Consider the following 18,032-nt stretch of genomic DNA (forward strand, 5'->3'; position numbering starts at 1 on the left):
AAGGCTCCCTGCAGGAAGAGCCATTTGAGTCTTGAGAGACAGGCAGCAAAACTGGAGGATGGGCGTTTCTCAGCAAGCAGGACTGCAGGACGGAAGGGCACAGGTCAGGAGCAGCCCTTCAATGGCAGGGGTCCACGTGGGGGCAGGGCAGGCAGGGGGCGAGGGCTACAGAGGTGATGGGGGTACATCCCAGAGACCCTGGTGCAGCTGTTCCCTGGCTTTACTTGGCTCTCAGAATTACGTGACCTGTCCCTGTGCTCAAACACATGCCTGTGTATGTATGTGCTTGTTTATGTATCTCTGGAATCTGCTTCCAGGGAGGGGACCTGGGTGGTGGCGGGGATCAGTTTCAACACAAGCTTCCTTTCTACTGTTTGGGGTTATTGCCCTGTGTAGTGTGACCTAACTCCCCATCACCACCATACACTGATGGGGTTCTTAGAATACATGCTGATTCCAGGAACCCACCCCAGGCCTTCCTAATCAGCATCTTCACTCTTAGCAAGCTGGGGAGGGGGGAGGGGATGCAATTCTAATGGGGAGGATTCCAGAGACCGTGCTCTAAGAATTGAGGCCTGTGTGCTGAGTTAATGAGTTTGAACTTGGCCCTGAAAACTCCAGGGATCCCTGAAGGAAGGGGCCTGGCAGGGACAAAGGGTCCTGAGGCCTCCTGCCTTTTCCTCTCCAAGCTCCACACACCCATTTAGCAAGGATGAGGCACATCAAAGAGAAAGAGAGTCAAAGGGGAGTGGGGTGGGGACAGGAGGTCAGAGCTGGAGGGGATTAAGAATTCATCAAATCCAAATACAATCAGTGGCCCAGAGAGAGGAAGGGACCAACTCCTCTGGCCAGGAGTTGCAGAGGTGGGCCATGGTGGGTCTGAAGCTTGCTCTGTTGGGCCACGTACCTGGGAACACAGTGTCCAGCCCTTCCTGGGCACACCTCCTGACCCTGCCTCCTGCAGAAAGACTAAGAAACCAGGAGTCCCTGGGGAAATCTGTGCCAGCAGGACTCAGGATATTTTAGCTTAAATCTCAAAACCCTGGGTATACTCAGACCCGGAAGAGGCTGGACTACTTGAAGCTCTCAGCAGCAAAACGTGGAGCAGAGACAGACTCCAGGACTTAAGATCAAGTGGCTTGTACAGCCCAGATGCCACCATGTGTGTCCAGGACAACCCTGGTAAATGAGAAGCACTGACAGCAAGAGAGAAGCAGAGAGGTGAGGGGAAGAAAGAAGAGAAGAAAGGGAGAGAGAGCAGGGCCCATGCAGGCAGCCACGAGTCCCTTCATTTATCAGACAGGGACAGTGTGCCAACCATGAGCCAGGTGCAGACAAGACAAGAGATTTCTCCTGGGGGTTCACCAGGCTTCTTGGACCTGTTCATAGCTTTTATAGAATTTTTAAAGTTTTCAACCATCGTTTCTTCACATTTTTTTTTCCTGTCCCCATCTCTATTCCCCCTCCTTACACACTCACACAAGATTTAGGCCACTCCAAGTAGGATCATCGCTCATGGATGCTATATTAATATTTTCTTGTGTCTTGTTTCTCCCTGTGTTTTGTTTTTGGTGAGTTACTGCTGCTGTGTTTCATGCCATCTTTTCTTCTGCAGTGTTTATTCTGTTATTAATTCCATCTAGGACAATTTTTATTTCAAATATTGTGGTTTTCATCTCTAGATCTATTTGGGTCTTTTTGTATCTTCTGTGTCTCTTCTTACCAAATTTACATTTCCCATCACCTTCTTGTACATATGGAAAAGAGTTAAAATCTACTAATTCTATTATTCCTAAACCATTTTTGATTGATTGGTTTTTTGCTTCATCATGAGCCACATTTTCTTACTGCCTTGAATCCTGGTGATTGTAGATTAGATGCCAGACATTGTGGATTACCTTGTTGGGTGCTGGAGATTCTTAGTTTGGTTTGAGACAAGATATCTCTATGTTGTCCAGGCTCATCTCTAATCTCTGAGCTCAAATGATCCTCCCATCTCAGCCTCCTGAGTAGCTGGAATTACAGGTGCATACCAACACACCCCACTTATTTGTAAGAATAAGCCTAAAAAAATATTCTTGAGGGATTGGAGTTGTAGCTCAGTGATAAAGTGCTTGCCTAGCGAGGCACTGGGTTCGATTCTCAGTACCACATATAAATAAATAAAACAAAGGTCCATCAACAACTAAACATTATTTTTAAAAAGAGTTTAAAAAATATTCTTGGGCTGGAGACATAGCTCAGTTAGTAGAGTGTTTGCCTTGCATGCACAAGGCCCTGAGTTCAATCCCCAGCACCACAAAAAAATTAAAAAATAAATAAATAAAAATAACACCTTGATATACTTCTGGGGGCTGGGGATGTGGCTCAAGCGGTAGCGCGCTCGTCTGGCATGCGTGCGGCCCGGGTTCGATCCTCAGCACCACATACCAACAAAGATGTTGTGTCCGCCAAAAACTAAAAAATAAATACTAAAATTCTCTCTCTTTCTCTTTCTTTAAAAAAAAAAATATTCTTGATCTTTGGTCTAGAACAGACTCAAGCTACTTAGAAGCAGTTGATCCTTTTGCAGCTTGCTTTTAAGCTTTGATGGGCAGGACCAGAGTCACCTTGGGTCTAAGGCTGATTTCTCCATTCCTGAAGCAACACCCTTCTGAAGACTCCTGCTGTGACTAGTGGGGACACCAAATATTCCTGACTCTATGGGAGCTCCAAGGACGTTCTGCCTGCTCCTTGAGGGAGAGACTTTACCCAGCTTTAGATAACATGCATGCAAGCACTGATCCATTCTCAGCTCTGAAAATAGTCCTTTTATATTTTTTTCTTGGCCAATTACACCATCTTAACCAGAAACAGAAGTTTCTAAGAATTTTTTTTTTAATTGTGCAGAGGTTTGACCCCAGGGGCACCTTATGTAACACTGATCTACATCCTCAGCCCTTTTTATTTTATATTTTATTTTGAGACAGAGCCTGGCTAAGTTGCTATGGCTGGCCTCTGACCTGCAGTCCTCCTGCTTCAGCCTCCTAAATTGCTGGGATTACAGGTGTGAGCCATTGCGCCCTGCTGGTAAGAGATTTTTAATAACACTCCATGTCCTCTGAAGAATGCTGGTGTGTGCTGAAAATCTCTTTTCAGTCAAATGGACAATTACATGACTCTGACAACTTGAAGCTGGCGGAGGGGAAGGACCCTCAGCTGAGCGGGGCTTCCCTAGGTTTAGGAAGTACCTCATGCACTTTGCAAATGCTGGCGCCCAGGCACCCTAGCCATCACACTCAGCCTGGCTGGGCTTAAGCAGCACATTCTGGGAGGAGCCTGCCCCATGCTGGATTGAATCAGTCCCCCTCCGCCCAGCTGTTCTGTCATCTCCTGGTTCCAGGGGCCTCCCATTCAGAGCACTTGGCGAGGCCACTTGTAATCACCTGTTTATCTGATACCTCTCCTCCCTCTAGACCAGACAGGGGATAGGTGCTCATCTGTCTTGTCCCCTCCTATCTAGTCCGTGGAGTGAGGGAGAATGCTGAGTGCACACTTTTTCAATGGCATTCTGGGGAGATGAACCTGAAGGGCTGAATCCTGAGAGGAACCCAAAGCCATTGGGGGTTTAATCCGAGGAGTAAGATATGATCCCTTTCCTCTCACTTGTCCTCTGCCTCAGTCCCTTCCCCTCCTGTGACGCGTGGGGAAGAACAGCTCCCACTTGGAAGCACTTCACAGATTCATAACCCACATTGGAGGAGGAGGAGCTGCCCAGGATGGGCCCAATAAATGGTGTAAACAGCAGTAAAAATGGGCATTAAGCCGTGGTTGCCCAGAGAGTTAAATAACTTGTTCATCCTCCCCCATGATGGGGACAGGGGGTTTTAATCCAGATGTCATGTGGTGAACCACTTTACTGCATGCCCCAGTGACAAAATTGCCTGCTGTAGACATCATATGTGACATGAGAATCTGCAGGTAACTTCAAAGAAGGTGCCATTACCCCTGTTTGCAGAGGAGAAATCTGAGAGTTGGGGGTGTCATCTGCCTGCCAGTCAGCGATGCAGCTGGTCAGTGGCAAAGCTCCATGTTTCGACCCAGGCCTGGTGCCTGCAAAGCCAGACAAGATAAAGACAGACTGCAGATTTGAAATAACCGTAACAGTATTCAAGCTGGGTCAGGGAACTGGGGAGGGGACAGAAAGCTTATTAGGGTTTCCAAAGGCAGGGACAATTTTAAAATCGATTGTTTGGCTGCTTTGGGCTTCTGCCAAGTCCATCTGGGTCCCTAGAGGGGCTCATCCTCTTCAGGAACATTCACTGGCCCAGGGCAGCAGCCCGAACCCAGGGCCCTGGGTGGGTCGGAGGACACTACTCCCCCAGAGCTGCAGTGCTGGGACATGAAGGGGCAGCTGCTGAGGAGGAAGAGCAGGGGCAGGGCAGGGAGGGTGCTGGAGGGCAGGTGGGACCATCTGGAACTTGCGCCAGGGGGGGCATTTGCTAAGGGGGCTCAGGGCAGACAGGAATGTGCCTGGGTTGGATCAATCAGAACAAGGCCTCTGCACAAATGCCCCCCCCCCAGGCCTTCTGAGGGGGTTCAGGCACCATCTGTGAGGGGCTAAGTGCAGACTTGCACCCAGGGAAGCACAGCTCTTCCCTGGACAGCCCAGCTGTCCAGCCACCCTATCCTCAGCTTCCCTTGGGGAGGACAGGCACACAGCACCTGGGCACAGGACAGCTGTATCCCTTTCACAGCCCAGCAGAGAGAACACTGCAAACCCCCACCTGCATTGCACAGATAGGGAAATCAAGCCCACAGAGGGTAGGTAACTGACCCGAGGCCACAGAGGGAATTGGACTGAGCAGAATACCCTCTCCCTGCCCTGCTTTGCATATTGAACTTTCACCTCTATGTGGCACCTGTATATCAGCTTTTGTGCTGTTCATATCCCAGTACCATTTGCTCAAAAAATGTTTGTAAATCTGAAATGAACAGGGATGGGAGCAGAAAAACACAGGTCCTCGAACTTTGAGGAAAGACAGACTAGAGAAATCCAGCAATATTAACAATTATTGGGAACAGAGCAGGTGGAGGCCTGCCCAGGGCGCTTGTCCCGTTCTGCGGGGAAAATAAGAGTAAAACACTCCTGTCTCCACCTCAGTCCTTCCCCAAGGCCAGGATGAGTTTTTTGCCTTAAAGCCTAAAGGCTAGAAGGAACTTTCCCTGGCCTCTGGTTACAGTCTGTGTAACATTTTCTTCAGTGATTTTTGTTAAGTTTATTCATAAATATTTATTGTGCATCAACCATGAATAAGGCCCTGCATTGCAGAAATAAGAAGTGTGCTGAGGATCGAAATCAGAAACAAGTGTATAAGTCTGGAGTCTCCCACAGCCAGAAGTACTTGGAGAGCAGATGTAAGTATTCAATACACACTATACACACAGTAGCTATTTCAAAAAAGTAAAAAGTCCAGGCTAAAATAGGTCATTTTTGTAGAAACCTTTCCCTTCACGTTGGAAGAAACCAATTTCCAGGTGTAGAGAACTGATCAGTTGGCAAGGGAGGTGTCCCAAACCTTTTCCTAGCCAGTGTAGACTAGATCCAACCTAGAACTACAGAAAGCAGAAGTCAATTAACATCTGGCAAGACCAGTCTAGACAAACATTTGCAAAGTCAAAAAAGAATTAGAGGGAATTACAGATTTATTCAAGCCTACAGGAAACCAAAGTCCAATTAAGTAATTGAAATTAGTAAGTTCTGGAACTGGGGGTATAGCTCAGTGTTAGAGCACTTGCCTGGCATTTCCTGGGCCCTGGGTTTAAAAACTCAGTACAGAGAGAGAGGAAGGAAGGAAGGAATGAGAGAGGGATGGAGGGAGGGAAGGGAGAAAATGGGAAACATGAAAACAGCAAAAGTTTAGACAATGAACTTCTTGGTAACATGAATATATAGTTAAGTCCACCAAAAGATATATAAAAGAATATTTAAAGCAGCCTCATTCATAATAGTTCAAGCTTGGAAATGATATAAAATATTGATGAACAGGAGAATGGATAAACAAATCACAACGCAAACATAGAATGGATTTATGAGCAAAAACAAACTACTCGACAATATGAATGAATGGCACAGGCATTATACTGAATAGAGAAGCCAGAAATGAGAGTACAGAGTACTTAATTCCATTTAAATGAAGTTAAACTCAAGCAAAACCAACCTGTAGTGATAGAAGTCAAAATAATATTTGTCTTTGAGACACTAGTTACTGGTAGGGTCAGAAGAAAGCATTTTGTGTTTCTGGAAATAGTCTATATTTTGTTCTAGGTGGTGGTAGTATGTGTGTGAATCAGCTGGCGCATATGTAGATGTGTATATGCATGTGTGTGCACATATATATACCGACACTATATGAGTGTAAATATACATCAAATTGTACACTTAAGATGAGTGCACTTTATGGAGGTTATACCTCAATAAAAGCAGGAAGGCATCATTTCTCTCATATCCCCAAGGTCGAGGCAGGCATGCTACCACTTGTCCTTGCCTGTGGCAGCAGTAATTCATCACATGCTCCTTTCTCTGAGCTCAGCTTCGTTACCACCTTAACCTCACGCTCCAGCCAGTTGAGCTCTGAGACAAAACTCCTAGCTTTCCCTCCCGTACATACAGGAACCTGTGCCACGTAAAACCCTGTTCGAGATGGACTGTGTGCGCAGCAGTGGTGTCATAGTTTATATCACATGTTCCGCAAGATTACATCGCCTGGTGGCCCCAAAGCCATTCCAGTGTGTGTGAGTGCATGCTATCATTTCTGACTACAGAAAATCGCTGATTGATACCATTCTCAGGACAAGCAAGCTACGTCTCTTTGTCGGAGATGAGGTGCCCCTTTATCTTCCATGGCTTTGCCAGGCTCCGAGGAAGACTGTAACCCACTATGCAGCTGGGGGCAGCTTCCCTGAAGCCCAGCTTCCATTCTCAGGAGGAAATGACTTCTTGAAGAGCAGATCTGGAAGCAGCAGGAAGACAGCGTGAGCCACACTGACTGGGAGGAAGTGCCCTGAAGGGCCTGGGGGTCAACTCAGCCCAGTGAGGGAGGCCCTAGCTGGAGAGGTGAGGGTTTGACTCACCCATTTCCCACTAACACACAAGCCGGCTTTTCTCCACTAGCTGGGAGGGGAAGGGAAAGAGAAGTAAATGCTGGACAGTAGGGAACCCTCCACGTGCCCAGGGCCTCTAGCAGCCCCAAGTGCAGTGGCACTTCATCAGTCACCAGCTCTGAGAGTCTGGTCTGGTAGTATTTCTTCACAGCCTACAAGACGGGGCACAGGCAGGGCCCCACATCCATGGGATCTGGGCCAGGACAAGTCTCCTCCCCATTTTAAAATTTAAAAACTCAGGCAGAGATGTCTTGTGACTTACAAACACCCTCCTAATGAAGTGAGGGACTCAGGAATCAAACCCAGGCCGTCATATCCTGTCAGGACATCTGACACATGCCTGTGCCCCTTCTTCAACTTAGATTCTACATCCAACCAAGCTGTCAATCAGATGTGAAGGTGAAATAGACACTCTCAGATATTAAAGGTCTCAAAGTGTTGACTTCTCAAGTGCCTCTCTCAAGAAGTTTTGAGAGGATGACAAATACTTTGCAATTTACCCAAAATTGTGCTCGGTTGCCCTCTTCTGTTTTTCCATCCTTGCGGGTCTCTTGCCTTTTTTAAAAAAAGTCTTTTTCTGTCAATTTCTAAGACTTTGAAAGAGTAAAAGGAGATGAATTCAATCAACAATTCTCATCCAGAAGATCTCTGCTATTTTATATATTTCTCTCAGCAGTGAGCCCTTCTTCAAGTAATTATCTCATGGAAAAGACAAATATCTAAAACACACAAAAGCCATGTCACACTTCACACGCGTTGCTACATTGTTTCTTTTCACTAGCTGAGTATTAAGAAAGTTTTTGCTGCTGATGAATGAAAAAGGAATTATCAAATTAGAAAAACACCACTTTGAACCCACCGATTAATTAGCGTTGCAGGTATTGAGTATCAGCAGCTGTTAACATCACCCGCCCCCCGCCACATGTACATCATGATAACACATCATGTATACCTCTTGATGAAAGAATACACCACCATCAATTGTTGCAAAAAAAGAAAAGTGAATTTGATCAAGCCTCTTGATCCACTATCCAATTTGCTGGGAAGACAGAAAAAAGGCATGATGAACCGTACCATCCATAAAATCTACAAAGTCTACAAGCAGAATGCCCTGGGTTCTTTAACATAGAAGTTGGGGGAAAGAATAGAGGGAGAGTCTCTGGATTAAAAGAGACTTAAAAGACATATCAAACTAAAAAGTGGGTAATTATATACCCACTGTTATGCATAGAGCTGTTATTCACAATAGCCAAGAATGTGGGGACAGTGGCCCCAAGTGCCCATCAACAAATAAATGGATAAACAAAATGTGGTGTAGACATACAATGCAATATCATTCAGCTGTAAAAAGGAAGGACATTCTGACACATGCTATCACATGAATGAAACTTAAGGACTTGACGTCAAGTGACATTAGCCAGCCACAAGTGCTTCCATTTATATGACATCTAAAGAAGTCTAATTCATAGATATAGCTGGCTGCAGTAGCACAGGCCTATAATTCCAGCTACTCAGGAGGCTGAGGCACAAGGATTGCAGGTTCCAGACCAGCCTGGGCAATTAGCAAGACCCTGTTTCAAAAGAAAAAAATAAAGGCTGGGAATATAGCTCGGTTGGTGGAGTGCTTGCCTTGCATGCATAAAGCCATGGGTTCAATCCCCAGTACCACAAAAAATTTAATAGTAAAATAAATAAATAAAGGCTGGGAAGGTGGCTCAGTGGTTAAGTCCCCCTGGGTTCGATTCCCAATATCACAGGGGAGAAAAACAAATCATACATACAGAAGGTAGACTGGTGGTTACAAAGGCCACGGGCAGCAGGCGGTGGAGTGGTTGTTTAATGGGTATGAAGCTCCAGATTCACAAGGTGAGAAGTTCTGACGATCTGATACACAATAATGTGAATATACTTAACACTATAAAACTACACACTTAAAATGGTTAAAATAGTGAATTTTATATTATATGGATTTTTTTTTTACTACAACTAGAGAATGAAATTATCTTTTAAAATATGTAAATGTGTGAGACTAAATTGTAGAATTTAAGAAGGTGCCCTTGGGTGAGATAATTATAAGGAAATGCAGGAAGTGATTCCCTTCAGAGTCAGGGTGGGAGTTGGTTCTGATGGGGAGGAAAAGGGCTGGGGGGAGGGGCAAACAGCGAGGCTTCGGAACTGTTTCTTGATCGAGGCACTAGAACCATGGCCACCAGTAAGTAGCCCTGGTCTCGGATCCCAATAGCCAACAGCCCAAAAGGTATGTCCCTTTCCACCGCTTGGGTTTTATGGACAGAGCTTGGGTCACACACCTCTCCTTGACTGGCCCTGAGAGCTAATCCTGGCCTCCACTCCCTGACCTCAGGGCCTGGGTGATCCGACCTCTCTACCACTCGGTTTGCTCAGCCCCAAGAGGATACTGACAGCACCTGCTTCCCTGGGCCGCCCTGGGGACGGTTCGTTTATTCAGCACATACTTATTGCACACCAGCTGTGTGCCAGGCAGCATGGCGGGTATCCAAGAGGACAAAGAGAGGACAAAGCAGAGGACAAAGAGAGTCCACCCTCACAGAGTTTCTAGCTGAGGTCCAGCAAGGGAGACAGACGTGACACAAATAGACGTGTAGGTTTGTTTCATAGAGTTGTTTGCAGCCATGATTAGCATGCCAAAGGATAAGCACAGAGCTCTGGAAAGGGAGAAAGGAGACCTCGCTCAGAGTGATTGAGTGACATTTAAAGAGCCCAACACTGAGCGTGATGCAGAGTTAGCGTTAGCTGCTGACGGCCATCGTGCAGGTTCCTGCCTCTTCCCAGCCATCTGGCCTCCCCACAGCGACTTCCCACTCCCCTCCATCCTGGAAACCAACTGCGAGTCTCCTAGGGGTAGGGAGAAAGCGTGACGCATGTGTGGGGACAGTGGACAAGCTGCAGGCCCAGGACAGTTCTCCTGGCGGGCCACACACACCAGCTGAGGCACCAGCGTCCCTCCAGCCCCTTCCCTGGCTCCAAGTCAAGCCCTCAATGAAGGAGTGCAGGGGAGAGATTCACTGCCTCACAAGCAGCTTTCCGTCACCTTTGCCAGACTGTTATCCCCAGCCACAGGGAGCAGGGCCTTGCCCCGTCCCAAGCGGCCAACTGTATCTTAGCTTCCTGGTGAGCGCCTCTGGAGGCACCATTTGCAAAACTCTTATTGATCCAAGGAGTGTCTGTGGAACACACTTGGTCCCTACCTGGCCCTCTGGGGCTCTCTGTGCTCTTCTTCAGGGAAGAAGAGCCAAGGAGCTGCTGTTGGACCACTGCCACAGCACTCGCTCTGTTCCTGTGTCCCCAGCACTGCCACCTCCCCTCCCCTCAAGCCCTGAGGACCCTAATCAGGACCCGCTGGTCCCCAGGCCTTCCCACAGGGGCTGCCTCCCCACTTCAAGCTCCCGGGGTCTGGACAATCCAACCAGGCCCTGACATTGCCAACAGGCCCCTTGTGATCTGCCCTGCCTCCCGTTTCCAACCGTGTGTTCTCAGCCAGGTCTGAAGAGTGTCCTTGACCTGAGGCCCCAGGGAACCCTGAAGCTGTGAGCAGGGACACAAATGGGGTATGATCCCTCTGGACTGAGAAGGACAAGACTGAAATCAGAGAAACCCAGTTAAATGACAAGGGGGATTTTATATATATATAACTTTTCCATAGTCAGCAGTTAAATAACAAAGATGACTTTGACCTGGGATTTCTACCATGGTGACATCAGTTCAAATCCCCCTTGTCATTATATTTATACACTTATATACAGTGGACAAGCTGCAGGCCCAGGACAGTTCTCCTGGTGGGCCACAATTTATATATATATATACATAAATTGTGAGAAAACAGTACAATAAACCTCCCAGAACCCCTAATCCCATAGCTCCAACAAGGATCAGTTCAAAGTCAAGCTTGTTCCAGCGATGCCCAGTCATGCTCTTCACCCCAAATACTTTGTTCTGAAGCAAATCCCTGATGCCCAATATTCCATCCATAACCATGTTAATATACATCTCTAGAACATAAGGGCTCTTTTAAAAATATAATCACATTATTCCAACTTTAAAAATCAATGACAAATACTAGGCCTGGTGGCATATGCTAGTAATCCCAGTGGCTTGGGAGGCTGATTGCGTATTCAAAGCCAGCCTCAGCAAAAGTGAGGCACTTAGCAACTCAGTGAGCCCCTGTCTCTAAATAAAATTCAAAAAAGGGGCTGGAGATGTGTCTCAGTGGTCAAGGGCCTCTGAGTTTAATCCCCAGTACCAAAAAAAAAAAAAAAAAAAAAAAAAAAAAAACCAGTGACAACACAAAGGGAATTTAAAGGCTTTACTCTTATTACCAAACTACCATTCAAAAAAGCAGGTGTAAGTTCCCAGCTCCCCGTACCCTTGCCAGCACTGGGAAATGGATTTCTACAAGCGGCTCAACCTAAACACCAAGAGATGAACCTTAAATTCCAGGTTCACTTGGTGAAAGGAGGCAGCCGTTGGAACACATCCTGCAGAAACTTTAATACAGGCCTCCTTGGGGACCAGGAAGTGTGACACCTGTGCTGGGAGAGCATATGCACAGCGGGTCTCAGGTTCATGTGTTGGGCCCCCATGGCCAGCAATGAAAGGACCTAGAAATGTGGTGAGCCCCCCAAACCCTTGCTGGCTTACAGCAGGTGCAGTGTGGGCCCAGGGAGCACAGCAGCCCCAACACATCCCGTGCCCCTGTGGCCTTTGGTCAGTGCGGCAAGTGAGAAAGGGCTTCCTGGGGACCTGAAGATTCAAGAAACAATCTTGACAGAAACAGAGAGAAGGATCAGATGCTTCCTTCTCATAATCAAGTTTGCCTGCCAACATATCCCCCATGCAGCCTTCCCTGCAGCCTCCCCCACGCAGCATCTCCCATGTAACATCTCCATGTAGCCTCCCCCATGTAGCCTCACCCTGCAGCATCCCCCGTGATTCCCATATTTGAGCTGAAACCTAGGGACTCACTGTCTTGCCTCTCCTGAGGCCTATCCCCTCCCACAGTGACTCATTGGCCCCACATTCAGTTGGGTATTTTGTGGAGAGCAGGATTTCGTGGAGAGCAGATGAGATCCCCCCACCCCGGGTCATCAGTTGATCCTGGTGTATCAAAAAGCCAAGCCTGGGAAACATCCCTTGCCAAAGGCGAGGATGTTATCAGCCCTGAATCTCAGCTCTGGTACTAACAGTTATCAGACATCCCAGGAAAATGGTATCCTGGGTACAGCAGGATAATTGCAGAATGTTCTTAGCACTGCAACAGGAGGATAGCTGTAAAAGCTGTTTCGAGTTCTGCGACTTTTCAGTGCATGTTTTAGTCAGCTTTTTCTTTTTTTTAAAAAAAATTATTATTTTTTAGTTGTAGTTGGGCCCAATATTTTTATTTATTTATTTATTTTTTTAATTTTAACATTTATTTATTAAAATTTAAAAAGATGTAGATGGACACAACACAATGCCTTTATTTTTATGTGGTGCTGAGGATTGAACCCCGGGCGTCGCACATGCTAGGCGAGCGCTCTACCACAGAGCCACAATCCCAGCCCCTTAGTCAGCTTTTTCGCTGCTGTGATGAAAATATCTGACCAGAACAATTGCAGAGGAGGAAAAGTTTATTTGGAAGCTAATGGTTTCAGAGGTCTCCATCCATAGACAGCCAGGTCCATTCCTCAGGGCTCAAGATGAGGCTGAACATCATGGTGGAAGAGTGGGCCGAGGCAAGCAAATCACACGGTTATCAGAAAACAGAGGGAGAGGAACTCTATGATCCAGATAGAAAATATATACCCCATAGCCACACCCCTAATGAACCACTTCCTCCAGTCGCACCCCACTCACCTCTAGTAAATCCCATCAAGGATTTATTCACTGATTAGGTTAAAGCTGTAACCCAATCATTTCTCCTCCAAACCTTGCATTGTCTCATATGTGAGCTTTTAGGGGACACCTCACATCTAAACCATAAGAGTGCACAAAGAAGCCTCTCTCAACTTAAAAGCCTTGAACAATTTTCAATGCTCTATAGTTTAACTTCCTGATTGTGAGACCCCATAATTTCAGAGCTAGTTCTGGGTCACTGTTCCTCCATCAGAGTGCAGTGTCCCACCTGGCCCCAACTTTTCATTAAAATATCTCTGTGTCTTCTTTCTCTCTGTGTTTTTCTTCATCTCCCATTGTCCCTACTAGATAATCCTTTGTGGATCCTGCACAGGTCACAGCAGATGTTAAAAATACATAAACTAAATAGATGGATTTCCAGGTTCAGAAAGCACTTTCACTTTATGTAGTAAGCTTCAAGCACCCCCAGTTCTAGAACTCTCTGCCCCATCTCCCTGCCCTCTCTGAACCCTAGTTTCTCTAGTCGGTTTTGACTTCCTAGTACTGCTTCCTACCCTCAATCCAAAGACAGGCAGCTCTCCTTCCAAGCCATCCATCCTCACGCTGAGGTCTTGCTGGTCCAGGCACTGTGCTATGCCTGGGAGATGCCAAGATGAATTAGATGCAGTCCCTTCCCTGAAGGAGCTCCCCATCTGGACAGATTGGTCCTGCAGATGTGGTGCAATGTGGTCAGTGCTCCAGGAGAGGTGTATCAAGCTGGGGTGGGAGTTCAGCAGGTGGAGTCAGGGTTCTGCCTGGGAGGGAGAAACCTTCTTAGAAGAGGTTTCTTTTGTGGTGCATTTTGTTTTGTTGTTTGTTTTCCATGCTGGGAACTGGTCCCAGGGCCTCCTGCATTATAGACAAGGTGCTATGCCACAGTCACATCCCCAACCCTGAACTAGGTCTTGAATGACTCTGAATTTATCAGACTTGAATTAGAGTTCTTTGGATTCAAGCTGTAAAACATCTTCTCATATGCTTATTGGCCATTAGCAGTTCTTCTTTGAAGTAATGTTTATTCAGATCCTTTGCACCTTTTAATTTTATTTATGTATTTATCTTTGTAACAGGGATTGACCCAGGGGCACTTTACCACTGGAATGGTCAATTTGAATTGTCAACTTGATTGGATTAAGAGACACCAAGAATTAAGAGGGTTATGGGTGTGTCATTGAGGGTGTGTCTAGGAATGGTTGGCATGTGGGATGGCCAACTGAAATGGAGACACCCTCCCCAAGCAGGCACAGCACAGACCAATAGGATGGTGGCTTGTATAGAATAAAAGTTGGAAGAATAAAGAAGGAGCAGTGGATGCAAGCTCGTTTCTTCTTCACCGGGTTCTTGATTGCTGCTACGATCATCTGAGGACATCAGACTCTGGCTTCTTCACTCTTCCAAAGTGGACTCTGACAGTGATTCCCCCGAAGGCTTAGGTGTCAGACTAGGACAGCACCATTGATCCCTTCAGTCTCTTGAACTGTGCAGCTACTGGTGCTCCCAGCTCTCCAGCCTGCAGATGGCCATTGTGGACTATCTAGCTTCTGGTCGAGTAAGCCAATCTAATATAGGTCCCTTTTTTATAATTATACTTCCTGTTGACTCTGTTCCCGTAGGGAACCCTAATACAACCATTGAACTACTCCACAGCTTTAAAAAAATTTTTTTTTTTAGTTGTTGATAGACCTTTATTTTATATATTTATATGAGGTGCTCAGAATTGAACCCAGTGCCTCACACATGCCAGGCAAGTGCACTACCTCTGGGCCACAGCCACAGCCCCTTACCAGCCCTCTTTATTTTTATTTTAAAACAGTTCTCACTAGGCTCCTTAGGCCCTTACTAAGTTGCTAAGGCTGGCCTCAAACTTGAGATCCTCCTGCCTCAGCCTCCCAAATTACTGAGATTACAGGTGTGCACAACTTACCCAGCTACTTTGCCCATTTTTAATTTTTTAAAATTGTTGAGTTATAAGAGTGATCTATACCAGTCCCTTATCAGATAAATTATTTGCAATATTTTCTTTCATTTTGTAGGTCTAAATATCCTTTTTAGCCTTTTAAATCTAATGTCATATGTATAAAGTACATAATAAAATTTCATAAGTGATTTAAATTTTTCTGATAACCACAAAAAAGTAAAAAGAAACAGGTAAAATTTATTTTTTACAAAAATTATATATCTGAAATTTTATCATTTCTACATGTAATCCAAACAAAAATATAAATGAGACATTTAACATTCTTTTTTTTACTAACTCTTCAAAATTAGACATAGAAACACAGCCCACCTCAGCTGTCTATGCTACCCTATGTGTCATACACATTATCATGTCCGTCATTAAGCTTCCATTCAACACAGCACAACCCAAGGCGCAACTTTTGCACATGATCGCTCTTGCTTTCCCACCAGAAGGCAACATGCAAAACCCCAAGATTAATTGTGTCCAACCTCAGAAAATATACATAGCATCTGTCTCTGAAAGGTTTTAATTATTCCTCAAATTTAGTCATAGACTCACCCAAATAAATTTGTAATGTTGACCTAACAATAATTTATATATAAAAACAAGAAGAAAACAGAAATTCACTAATACACTAACACACACACACACACACACACACACACACACACACACACACACACAGCAAATGGGACAAACATGCAGAGCTGCCAGAGTCCCCAGTCAATGGCCACAGCTCCATAGTTGATATTCATAGTCTGCTTCTTCCTTCATGTGTCTTAGGCTCCCTCTATCCTCCACCAAGACTTGAGCTTCTCAGGTCCTCTACCTGCAGGGTAACCCCAAACTTCACTGCTGCAAGGTCTGAATCCTTAGTGGCTCCGCCTTTGGCTGGTTGCTGTAGTTTTCCACTAACTTCTAGCATGAGCATGGAAATACCAAGAGGTGCCCTCAAAGTTGGAGACATATTTCTTCTCCCCCTATTTGTAGCAGCAACCCGATTTCTCTTTGGTTCAGAGGCAACCATCCTCCATCAGAAAGAAGGCTGTAGAGCTAGCAGGGCTCAGAGTTGCGGGAGCAGGAGGAAAGAATGCCCCAATAGTGAGCGGACCCCCTTCCCATCCCTGCCACTTGATTTTGATGGAAAAAAACAATCTCAGATTCCAAGCCTATTTCTGCATCCTGCAAAACAGAACCCCAACTTTCCAGACCAAATGGCACCATAACCAAGTCTTCAGCTGACCATACCACAGAGCCATCAGGCCAGATGCTTCTGGATTACAGGGCATTTGGTTAAACTAGTGGTTTTGCATGAGGGCAGCTCCATTGCTGAACTTCGTTTGCTCTGAACTGAGCTCTCTGGATAGAAGCAACATCACGCAGAGTACATGACCGTGACTGAGGTATTCTGCGAACACACAGAAGGTTGGGCTGGCAGAAATATTTCAAGAAGGGATGGCAAATCCATATCCAGAATAAGTGTCTGTTCCATTGAAGACAAAACCAATGGCCTCTCCATGATGGAAGAGGTCCAGTGTAATCAATCTGCCACCAGATGGCTGGCTGACGGCCCCACCTCCAGAAATGGTAAACTCCTAAAATGCCTGCAGGTTATTTCCCTGCCTTCCTTTACTCATTAGCTTTCTAATTTTCTGAGGGCCTCTTCTGGGCCCAGTCATGGATAAATAAGTCTTCAGCCCATAAATGGCACAGCAGGGACTGGGCTCTCGGGCCAGGACACTCTCTCTACAGAGGCATGAGAAATTATGAGATGGCAGCAACAACTACCACTCCTCAAACAATGACCCAGTGTCAAGAGCACTGGACAGTCTGGGACACCTGAATCCTAGTTCCAGGTATAGCATAGCACCCATGTGACAGGAATGGGGCTTTTTGCCTCTGGAGGCTGTTTCCCCATTCTTGAAATGGAATGGAAACTCCAGGGTGTCAGCACCAAGAGGTGGACCAAGGGGAGGGGGTGGGCTCCTTTCCCCTTGGGTGCAGTCAACAAGAGAGAATTGTTTAAATAATCAGTTAATAGTTGGTCTTCTTTAGGCACCATATACCTTCAATTCTAAACAATATAAGAAAATACTCACCAAAAAAAAAAAAAAATCTTTTTGTTTACCTAAATTCTAAACAATTGCTACAAATACTGGGTTTTGGGGTTTTTTTTGGTTTGGGTTTTTTTTTTTTCCCCAGAACTGGGGGTTGAACCCAGGGCCTTCCATATGTTAGGCAAGCACTCTACCACTGAGCTGTATCTCCATCACTTTTTCTTTTTTTTTTTTTTAATTTTGAGACAGGGTCTCACTAAGTTGTCCAGTCTGGCCTCAAACTCGTGATCTTCCTGTCTCATACGCCATCATGCCCAACTTACTATTAAGTTTTAATAATGTATGTATAAGCTTAAATTTGCACATTCTTATTATTTATCTTTTTTTTTTTTTTTTTTTTTTGGAGGGGGGGTACTGGGTATTGAACTTAGGAGCACTCGACCACTGAGCCACATCCCAGGCCTATTTTATATTTTATTTAGAAACAGGGTCTCACTGAGTTACTGAGGGCCTCACTGTTGCAGAGGCTGGCTTTGAACTCACTATCCTCCTGCCTCAGCCTCCTGAGCTATTGGGATCACAGGCAAGCATCACTGCGCCCGGCTTATTATTTATCTTTTAATAAAGTCTATTCTACATGGGTGTTAACTTGTAGGATTCCCAGGTTGGCCCCAAACACACAAAGACCCAGCTATATGTGTTTATTTCTAAGTAAGTTTTTAATGGTTTGGAATCTTTCAGACTCACTTCTGGCTAAAATTTAAACAAATAAATCAAAGGCAGGAATATTTAAGAGAAGTTCCCACCCATCTCTTAACCCTAATACTCAGGTGAGAAAGAGCATCTTTGCCATCTAGTGGCAGAAATGGTGATTACAGGCACATGTGGCTGAGTGTTATCCCTGAAGACAGCTCTGTCCAATGAGTTAGTGACATGTGTCTATTAAGCACTTGATATGAAAT

The sequence above is a fragment of the Callospermophilus lateralis genome, chromosome 15 (genome assembly GCF_048772815.1).
Source record: "Callospermophilus lateralis isolate mCalLat2 chromosome 15, mCalLat2.hap1, whole genome shotgun sequence".
Lineage (NCBI taxonomy): Eukaryota > Metazoa > Chordata > Mammalia > Rodentia > Sciuridae > Callospermophilus > Callospermophilus lateralis.